Raw genomic sequence first — 11,377 nt, 5'->3', positions numbered from 1 at the left:
GATGTGGATCCTGGCTGAAAGCAGAGAATATCAGAAAGCTGTTTACCTGAGTTTTGTTGACTATGGAAAGGCATTTGACTGTGTGAATCATAAAAAATTATGGATAACATTGTGAAGAATGGGAATTCCAGAACTCTTAATCATGCCCGTAAGGAACCTGTACATAGATCAAGAGGCAATCGTTCGAATAGAACAAGGGGATACTGTGTGGTTTAAAGTCAGGAAAGGTGTGCATTAAGAGTTGTGTTCTTTCACCATACCTATTCAGTCTGTATGCTGAGCAAATAATCCGAGACGCTGGACTGTATGAAGAAGAACATGGCCCCAGGATGGGAGAAAAACTCTAACAACCTGTTATTTGCAGATGGCACAACCTTGCTTGCTAAAAGTGAAGAGGACTCGAAGCACTTACTGATGAAGATCCAAGACTACAGATTTCAGTATAGATTATACCTCAATATAAAGAAAACAAAAATCCTCTCAACTGGAGCAACAAGCAACATCATGATAAATGAAGAAAAGACTGAAGGTGTCAAGACTTCATTTTACTTGGGTCCACAATCAAAACCCATGAAGCAGCAGTCAAGAAATCAAATGACACATTGCATTGGGCAAATCTGCTGTAAAAGACTTCTTTGTAGAGTGTTAAAAAGCGAAGATGTCACTTTAAGGACTAAGGTGCGCCTGACCCAAGCTACGGTTTTCATTTGCCTCGTATGCACGCAAAAGCTGGACAAGAGCGAATAAGGAAGCTGAATAAGGAAGACCACAGAAGAACTGATTCCTTTGAATTGTGGCGTTGGTGAAGAATACTGAATATACCATGGAAAGCCAAAAGAACTAAGAAATCTGTGTTGGAAGAAGTACAACCAGAATGCTTCTTAGAAGCAAGGATGACAGGACTATGTCTCATATACTTTGGATATGTTATCAGGAGGGATCAGTCCCTGGAGAAGGACACCACGCTTGGTAAAGTAGAGGGTCAGTGAAAAAGACAAAGACCTTCAGTGAGATGGATTGACACAGTGGCTACAACACTGAGCTCAAGCATAAGGATTGTGAGGGTGGTGCAGGACTGGGCAGTGTTTCATTCTTTTGTACGTAGAGCTGCTATGAGTTGGAACCAACTCGATGGCACCTAACAACAACAATTATGTATATATGTATATATATATAGACACACACACACACATATATATGGAGCCCAGGTGACTCAGTGGTTAAGAGTTCGACTGCCAACCAAAAGGTTGACAGTTTGATTCCACCAGCTACTCCTTAGAAACCTTATGGGACAGTTCTACTCTGCCCTATAGGGTTGCTATGAGTCAGAATCGGCTCAATGGTAATGTTTTTTGTTATTATTATATACATACATATATATGTATATATATGTGTATATAGATGTCTTAGGCTGGGTTCTCTAAAGATGCAAAACCAGTAAAGTGTATAAATATATATAAAGATTTATATCAAGGAACTGGCTCATGCGATTTTAGAGGCTGGAACATCCCAAGTCCATGGATCAGGATAGAGGCTTCTCCTGATTCACGTAGCCACAGGGGCTGGTGAACCCAGGATCAGCAGGCAAGACCACAAGGCTTCTCGTGATTTATGTAGCTGCAGGGGCTGGTGAACCCAAGATTGGCAGATCAGAGTGCAGGGCTCTTGTTCACAAGCTTTGAAGATGGACGAGTCCCAAGATCTGCAGATAAGCTGCTAACTCAAGTCCCGAGAACCAGAGATCAGATGAACAAGAGGCAGCTGCCGGATCCAGAGCAGGCCAACAGCCAGAACATCCACTTATATTCGGAACCAGGCCACACGACCAAGGATACTCCTTTTCAACTGATTGGCTACTCATAGCCGATCCCATCATGGGGGTGATCACATATAAACCCTGAGAATCATGACCCAGCCAAGATGATGCGCACAATATTAACCATCATAGTCCACCCCTTGTCAACTTGGCACCTGTACACTTTTCCCAAAACCATACATGATCTCTGAATAAAGACAGTTACAAAGTCATACCCGAGGCTAACATGATACAGCTAACACATGTACAACTAAAAATGCACTAACCCTGTTTACATCTTATATTTTAAAAGTTAACCCTTACCTGTTGCTGTCGAGTTGATTCCGACTCATAGTGACCCTATGGGACAGAGTAGAACTGCCCCCATACGATTTCCAAGGAGCGCCTGGTGGATTTGAACTGCCGACCTTTTTGATTAGTAGCTGTAGCTCTTAATCACCATGCCACCAGGGGTTCCTTTTAAAAGTGAAGAAAATGAAAATATTTGATGCACACCTACAAAGCAGAAATACTCATAACAATTACAGTCCTCGTTTCTGCAAATGGTTATGTGGCTGTAACTGGTATTTAGAACTACCTTCCACCACCCATTTTGTGTTCCCTTTGCCCTCAGCAAGCGCATCAGTTAGTTGTGGTTCTTTACCTGGTGGGGTGACCCAAACCTTCATTCCTGAAGGGTCTGGGCCATTAGTAGTCATGTTGGAATTGGGTTGCTGTAGTTTTCCATTGACTTTAATCACAGGGCATGGTAATACTAAGAGAGGCCCTAAGAGATCTCCTGCATTCCAGACATACTCTTTTTTTTTTTTTTACCTCCATTATGTAATATCAATCTGATTTCCTCTTGGCAATCAGGATTAATCACACCAGCCAGTATGGTAACTCCCTTCTTTGCCTGTTGATCCAGAGGCATAAGAAGCCCAATGTGGCCAGGTGGCGTTTTTAGCTTCCAGTTCAATAGAATCGTTGATGTGTCTCCAGGTGGGAACATTGCCCCCTCTGGGAATAAGACCTCTAGGCCTGCAGATCATAAGGTCACAGGGACAGGAAGCAAAAGCCTTGTGAGTGGGTCACTAGGGATAATAGTGAGTGGTGCCACTCTTTTTTCCACCCCTTGATTCCTGGACCCATGAATCCTGGCTATGGGAGAAACAGTACCATATTTTGGATGCTGGTTTAGCGCGTATTCAACCTCCTGGAGAACATTGCCCCAACCCTGCAAGGTATTGCCACCTACCTGGTGCTGTAATTGTGTCTTTAGGAGGCCATTCCATCGTTTTTTCAAGCCAGCTGCTTAGGGATGTTGGGGAACATGGTAAGACCAGTGAATTCCATGAGCGTGGGCCCACTTCTGCACTTCATTTGCTGAGAAGTGAGTTGCTTGATCAGAGGCAATGCTATGTGAGATACCATGACGGTGGATAAGGCATTCTGTAAGTCCACGGATGGTAGTTTTGGCAGAAGCATTGTGTGTAGGGAAGGCAAATCCATATCCAGAGTGTCTATTCCATTAAGGACAAAATGCCACCAGGTTTCTAGCTGATCGCCTCAGGGGAATGGTGCCATATCGAGGACTCAGTGTTGGTCTCTGCTGCTGGCAGATTGGGTACTCAGCATTGGCTGTAGCCAAGTCAGCCTTGGTAAGTAGAAGTCCATGTTGCTGGGTCCATGCATAACCTCCATCCCTGCTGCCATAGCCGCTTTGTTCACGATCCTGTTCAGCAATAATGGAGTAGCTAGGGAAAGAGGATGAATGGTTTCCATAGAACATGTCATCCTATCCACTTTATTGTTAAAATAATCCTCTGCTGAAGTAACCCTTAGGTGAGCATTCACATGAGACACAAATATCTTTGCTTTTTTGGGCCCATTTAGAGAGCTCTATCCACATACCTCTTCCCCATAAATCCTTGTCTCCAATTTTCCAATCATGTTTCCTTATGTGTGTGGCCTGCATCTGAATATAAGTGGACGTTTGGGCTTTTGCCTGCTCTGGATTCTGCAGCTTCCTCCTGTTCGTCTGACCTCCGGTTCCTGGGACTTGAGCTAGCAGCTTATCTGCTGATCTTGGGATTCATTGATCTTCACAGCCTGTGAGTAACAGCCCTGCTCTCCAATATGCTGATCTTGGTTTCACCAGCCCCTGCAGCTATGTGAATCAGGAGAAGCCTTGCGGTCTTGGCTGCTGATCTTGAGATTTGCCAGTCTTCACAGCCTGTGAACAAGAGCCCTCCTCTCTGACCTGCCGAGCTTGGGTTCACCAGCCCCTGTGGCTATGTGAAGCAGAAGAAGTCTCTATCCTGACCCACAGACTTGGGATATTCCAGCCTCTAAAATTGCGTGAGCTTTTTCCTTGGTATGAATCTGTCCCTGTATATATATTTATATGCTTTACTGGTTTTGCTTCTCTATAGAGGCCAGCCTAAGACAACAGTTTAAATTAAATTTCGGTTCTCTGCTGCTTCTTAATATTTCAAATGTTTCTTGCAGCATGCTTTTTTTTTCTTAATCTTTTGAAAAGAATTGTGACATTGTCAAACAGTTTCACCAGTACAATTTATATAGAACAGAGATTGGCAAAAGTCCAAAGCGTGGTTCAACAGCTGTTGCTCCTCCACTGGGGGCTAATGGTAGAGGCAGTTGTGTCCTTTGTAACCTATATGACTCAGTGAGGGTGGGAACTGGGGGACTCTCCCAGGGGTTAATGACAGAGGCAACATGGTGATCCAGCTTTCACTAGAAATTTGGCCTCAAATGGATTTTTTTTTTTTAAAGGGAAAGGACTCACTTGTTTTGTAAAGCAGATAGATTTGTATTGTGCATACAAAAGAGCTGTACACCTAAAAGCTTACTGGAGGAAAAGGGTTGACAAACTAAACCACACTCATCTCATATTTTAATTTAAAAGATTCATTACTTTTTAAAATTTAATTACAATATTGAACTCTGCCTGTTCCTACCAAACTATCTGAGGTAGAATGGAACAAAAGGCATGTCAACAAGGTTAACAAAATAAGTATTGAAAATACGTCCTGACCAAAGGAAAGGAATGTATTAGAGAAAGAAATATGAGCCTATGTTTTACTTGAATGTGTTCTATGATGCTAAAAAGCATTAATAAACTTCATGTCTTGCCTAATTTGGAGGAAAAAACCTACCACATTCAGGTGAATTAGACTTGGGATATGTTTCTAGGGTTAGAGGTGGGAGAGAGGAGGAATCTACTGTGTGCTCACTCCTGTATGGCAAATGTCAGGCATCGGGTGTATGTTTGGTTTGACTTTGTACCTGGAAGAGATTCCATTTGTCAAAAAAAGTAGAGGAACAAGTCTTTGTGGAGGTCTCCTTGGCGCCATTCAAATGATCCTTTGCATAAGTGCCTACGTGGCCTCTCCATCACCGGGGGCCATAACCATGACACAAGCTCCAGTTCCAGGGTCCATGTCAAAGAAGGTTAACAAAGCTGACTAACTACCTATTTTTAAAAATATTTACTCTACACATACAGACTGGATGATTGTCCTAGAGCTCCTGATAGTGCATATTAGCCCAAGAGTGTCCATGGGGTAATTCCTGAGGAGGCAGCAGCAGTTGACCTAGACCCAGGCATTCTGCACTCATGCAGGTAGGTTTCTCAGCACCTGAAAGAAGCAACAGTCATCAGACATTGAAGATAAGGTCATCAGACCTTACCACCTTTAAGTATTTTGAAATTTTATTAAATGAGGGAATCTAGGACAATTCTAACCCATGTGTAACTTCATGTTTTTGTGGGACCATTATCATGGAGTGTTTCCTGGTACTTTGAAATAAAGTTAAAACCAAGACCAAACCCACTGCCGGCGAGTCAATTCCGACTCATAGCGACCCTATAGGACAGAATAGAACTGCCCCATAGAGTTTCCAAGGAGGCCTGGCGGATTTGAACTGCCAGCCTCTTGGTTAGCAGCCATAGTACTTAACCACTATGCCACCAGGGTTGATTTTTATTTTTTGTTACTGAAATTTTCTACTTAATTTCTAATACAAAAGAGAAAGGAAACCTTTCAAGAAAAAAAGACCTTGAATTTTAAGAAGGCATATTTCAGTTTTGCTTATCATTTATATTTTTATATATATTTAATATAATATTTATACTACAAATTACCCTATAAATACTTTTTTTCTTGAACTAGGAAACTGAAATGATCACTGTGTGTATTGGGGGAGTGCTATGACTGAATGTAAATGCTGTACTCTTCTTTGATCATGTTCAATGAACCTTTAAATGTGTCAAGATAATTGACCCTTACTATCAAAATATTCTTTCTTATACATATGCACATGAGAGAATAAAATGCATTTCCTCACACACTGATAAATCCGACTCATACTCTGTCTTGATGACACAGGGGTGAAGTAACAATGATGCTAAGAGGTCTTCGTGACTAATGTTCGTGGTCCCAGATCTGAAGGGGTGCTTCTTTAGAATAGGTGATGTCTCCAGGATAGCCACTGGACTTAGTTCTCATATGAGCTTCATGTAGCAGGAAGAGCACAGGCTTTGAAGTCACTGACTGGGGCTGGAATCCTGGTTCCATCACTTTCTACTTGGCTCTGACTGGAGCCAGCTACCTGACCCTCTTTTTTTTTTTTTAATTGTACTTTAGATGAAGGTTTACAGGGCAAACAAGTTTCTCATTAAACAATTAATACACGTATTGTTTTGTGACATTGGTTGCCAACGCTATGATATGTCAACACTCTCCCCTTCTTGACCTTGGGTTCCCCATTACCAGCTTTCCTGTCTCCTCCTGCCTTCTCGTTCTTGAGCCTGGGCTGGTGTGCCCAGTTAATCTCGTTTTGTTTTATGGGCCCGTCTAATCTTTGGCTGAAGGGTGAACCTCAGAAGTGACTTCATTACCGAGCTATACGGGTGTCCAGGGGCCATACTCACAGTTTTTTCCAGTCTCTGTCAGACCAGTAAGCCTGGTCTTTTGTGGGTTAGAGTTTTGCTCTACATTTTTCTCTAGCTCTGTTTGGGACCCTATACTGTAATCCCTGTCAGGGCAGTCAGTGGTGGTAGCCAGGCACCATGTAGCTGTGCTGTACTTGGTCTGGTGGATACTGTGGTGGTTGTGGTCCATTAGTCCTTTGGACTAATCTTTCCCTTGTGTCTTTGGTTTTCTTCTTTCTCCCTTGCTCCAGACAGGGAGAAATCAGTGGAAATCTTAGATGGCCTCTCCCAAGCTTTAAAGACCCCAGACCCTACTCACCAAAGTAGAATGTAGAACATTTTCTTTATAAACTATGTTGTGTCGCTTGAGCTAGGTGCTCCCCAAGACCATGGTCCCCAGAGCCCTCAGCCCAGTAATTTGGTCCCTCAGGGAGTTTGGATGTGCCCATTGAGCTTCCATGACCTTGCCTTGGACAAGTTGTGCTGGCTTCCCCAGTATTGTGTACTGTTTCCCCTTCACCGAATTTACCTCATATCTATTGTCTGTTTAGTGTTTTTCCCTTCCACCTCTCCCCTCCCTCATAACCATCAAAAATTGTTTCTTTTTGTGTGTAAGCCTTTTCATGAGTTTTTATAGTAAAGGCACGTTATGTGCTTTACTTTCTGGTCTCTCTCTTTTTGACGATCACTGAGCTTCACTGCACAGGCACCTTAGGTCCAAAGGATGCACTCTGCTCCCAGCACTGCTTTCTTGGTGGTATGAGGTCCCCCTATCTCTGTGCTCGATTCTCCCTTTTATATCTCAAAAGCGATTGGCTTAAATATTGTAGATTGAGTCTACAATATTATAAACTGTTATAAACTAAGTCTATAAACTATTATATATATGTATATATATATATATATAAAAAATAGTTTCACCTGTTTTTTTTTGGTCTTTGTTGTAAGAGGGATCACCGGAAGCGTCTGACTACTCTGCCATCTTGGCCTCTAGCATGGAATTCTAGGATCCTTGAGGATAAAATATCCTACTGTGTGGGCAGTGACAGAGCCATTTTTCTTTAACCAGGAATGGTTGTTTTATTCAGTTAGAGGATGGCAAAGGTGAAGATTTTGTCCAAAAATATTTATTTAGTACCTACTCTGTGCTAGGCAGAGTTCTGGGAGCTGGAGATACAGAGGTAAACAAAATAGACAAGGTCTTTGTACACATTTCAGTGGGCCAGGAATAGGGGGTAAGATGACAGAATATATAAGTAAACAATTCCATGGACAAAAGAGTTTATTTACAGTGATAAAATCCTATGAAGAAGACAAAACAATAATATGAGTAATATCGTATATAGTAGGGGTGGAGTGGGGTTCGGAGAGGTGTATTTGGATTTGTAGTAAGACAAGCCCTCTCTGAGGTGGTGACATTTGGATTGCCTGTTCATTTACTTTTATTCATCACCCCCCTCCAACCTCTAACCTGCTAAATCGTGATTGTCACCATGATTTGGAAAGGGGGTCTCTTAATACAAGTGGTAGAAATGTGCCCATGGTGGCTGACTTAACCAAATCTGTTTAGGGATGGGGCCACAGAACAAAATCTGTCCCTGTGTAGGAGTGGGTTCACAGGAGGGTTATTTTATTTATTAATTTTTTAAATTGCAGACCTGAGTATCTTGAGAAGCCTCCTGAATTTATGCCAGAAGTAGACAGTTTAAAAGACAACCTAATCTCAAATCAGAATGAATTAGACAGCAGCTTTACGAACAGATGCTTAAAGCAAAGGATTCAGAGGTGTGTACATATCTGTGTGTGTGAGAGAGAGATAGTGAGATTGTATGTATGTGAGAGAGAATGTGTGTGTGAGAGAGAGATAGTGAGATTGTATGCATGTGAGAGAGAAGGTGTGTGTGTGTGAGAGAGAGAGAGGGAGTGTGTGCAAGGGATGCTAAGGGAGGGATGAGTTAAGAGAAGAGTCCAACTGGACATTTCTACTTGAAGCATAAGAAATTTTGCATGTTATGTGCTTTACTTTCTGGTCTCTCTTTTTGACAATCACCGACTTTAAGTGCTAGTAAAGTGACACTGATTTTAATGCTTTCAAAAATAAATTATTATCAGAATGGTATGTAAACCTGTAGGATGGTAAATCCTTGTAGATGACATTAATATTGTAGAACAAGATAATGAGTGAGATAATTGCATTTTTACATTTCTCAAAGGAAAGCCTAAGAATGGATTTTTTTTTTTTAAATTCTAGAAGCTATTAGGATAATACAGAAAAATGAGGCGTAGAAAACAATAGTAAAAGACGGGAATCAAATGTAGTAACAGTTGAATATCTAAGAGGAAAATATGATAATAGCCTGAAATATGTTATATTTGTGTGGATCCAAAAAATACCCAAGCCCATTGCTGGTGGAGTCATTTTGACTCATGGCCATACTATAGGACAGAGTAGAACTGCCCCATAGGGTTTCCAAGGCTGCAAATCTTTAAGGAAGCAGACTGCCACATTTTTTTTCCTACAGAGTGGCTCGTGTGTTCAAACCGTTGACCTTACAGTTAGCAGCTGAGAGCATATTTCCTATATAAGATAGGTGGAAATTCTCTGGACTAATGAGCAGAAAGACATTTTGGTTGTTTTAAATCTAGGCACCCTTTTATTTCCTTCTTCTACTCTGTGGGTTAAAAAGGCAGACATTGCATCAACATATGTGTCTTAGTTATCTAGTGCTGCTATAACAGAAATACCACAAGTGGATGGCTTTAACAAAGAGAAATTTGTTCTCTCACAGTCTAGGAGGCTAGAAGTCCAAATTCAGAGGGCTAGCTCTGGGGGAAGGCTTTCTGTCTCTGTTGGTTCTGGAGGAAGGTCCTTGTCATCAATCTTCCCTTGGTCTAGGAGCTTCACTGCACAGGCACCTCAGGTCCAAAGGATGCACTCTGCTCCCAGCACTGTTTTCTTGGTGGTATAAGGTCCCCCTGTCTCTCTGCTCGATTATCCCTTTTATATCTCAAAAGCGATTGGCTTAAATATTGTAGATTGAGTCTACATAACTGCCACTAATCCCATCTCGTTAACATCATAGAGATAGGATTTATCACATCAGATGACAATATGGTGAACAATCACACAATACTGGGAATAGTGACCTAGCCAAGTTGACAGATATTTTGGGGGCACACAATTCAATCCATGACAATAGCGTTGAAAATGAAAATTTGAGTTTTCTTCATTTTTTATATACCAGTCCCCTCCTCCCCAAGTGCACCTGCTGTTATGGAAAGAATTTTTTATTGTAGTTCCCAAAATATCGCTAGGGGGTGGTGTTGGCTTTAAAACCAGAGGTCGATAATCTACAATATTTATATGCACTGCATTTATATTTAAAGAAAAGGGAAAGTCAAGCCTTCTCAGTCTTGCCTAGGAGTTGGTAAATGTTAAATCTGAAACCTCCCAAGGGCCTCATCCAATTCTGGCTGGTGCAGCCAGAGAGGAGCAAGATAAAATAGTGAAAAGATTACTGGAGGAGTTGGGTGGCAGATTCTCATTTCAGCTCCGGCACAAGCAATTATGTCTTCCTGGACCTTCATCTGGAGCCCTGGTGGCACAGTGGTTAACAGCTCGGCTTCTAACCAAAAAGTAGACAGTTGCAATCCACTAGCTGCTCCTTTGAAACCCATCGGGGCAGTTCTACCCTGTCCTACTGGGTCGCTATGAATCGGAATCCACTGGACAGCAACTGGTCCAGACCGTTATCTGATCTGTAAAATAAAAGGGCTGCCCTAGATGATCCCTAGATTCCCTTGTACATCTAAAATTCTAGTAAATTCTGAGTCTGAAAAAATTCTCATACTCTCGGTCAGAATGAAAGAACAAGTAAAATCTCAAATTATTAATAATTAAAATTTAATGTTAGTAAACGAGATTTAATATAGACTCTAGTATCAAAATGCCTTTAAATGAAAGCACTAAGATTTCTTTCCTCATTTCTCAAGGCAGCTCTGGTAAATCAGGAGCTCAATCCTGAGAGGCAGCTCTGAAGGGATCTAGCCTCCTGGGACTGCTTCTGGAGGTCTCAAAGCCGTCATTTGCAAGTGAACATTCTAAGGTTCATTTCAGTGACTTAATGCGTAATCCAAAGGTATCTCTCCTCTTGGTTGCTAGCTTGTTTGGAATGGGCAAAGTATGTTTATATATGGTTATCTACAGAAAGGAGATTGGACCACTGTCAAATAGGGATGTTTTAAGACAGGGACTAAGTCCCCCCACTGTCACCCCCCTTTCCTTGTACTTAGTAAACTTCCATCATCTGTGCTTTGTTAGGAGTTGCTCTCCAGAGGGATTTAGTTGGTTCAGTTCCCTATTTTCCTCGCCTCTTTTATCTGACTCTTTTTTCTTGTCAAATTTATTTACATTGTAAACTGAGAATCCTTTCACGGAGCCTGAAGCAAATTATTCAACTCCAGGGTCCCGGTAAACCCTAGTTTATCTCTGCATGGGCTTGACTTCTAAGAGTTGGCGTTAGAACCTTCAGTTAGCTTCTGTCAAGGCGAAGCTACCCTCACTCACCCCAAACGCTCTGACATTAATGTTGAGCGCCCTATTCATCGAAATTGCTTTGATTTGC

This window comes from Loxodonta africana, chromosome 6, assembly GCF_030014295.1.
Source record: "Loxodonta africana isolate mLoxAfr1 chromosome 6, mLoxAfr1.hap2, whole genome shotgun sequence".
Taxonomy (NCBI): domain Eukaryota; kingdom Metazoa; phylum Chordata; class Mammalia; order Proboscidea; family Elephantidae; genus Loxodonta; species Loxodonta africana.
The sequence above is the reverse complement of the archived record's forward strand: the minus strand, read 5'-3'. Positions refer to the sequence as shown.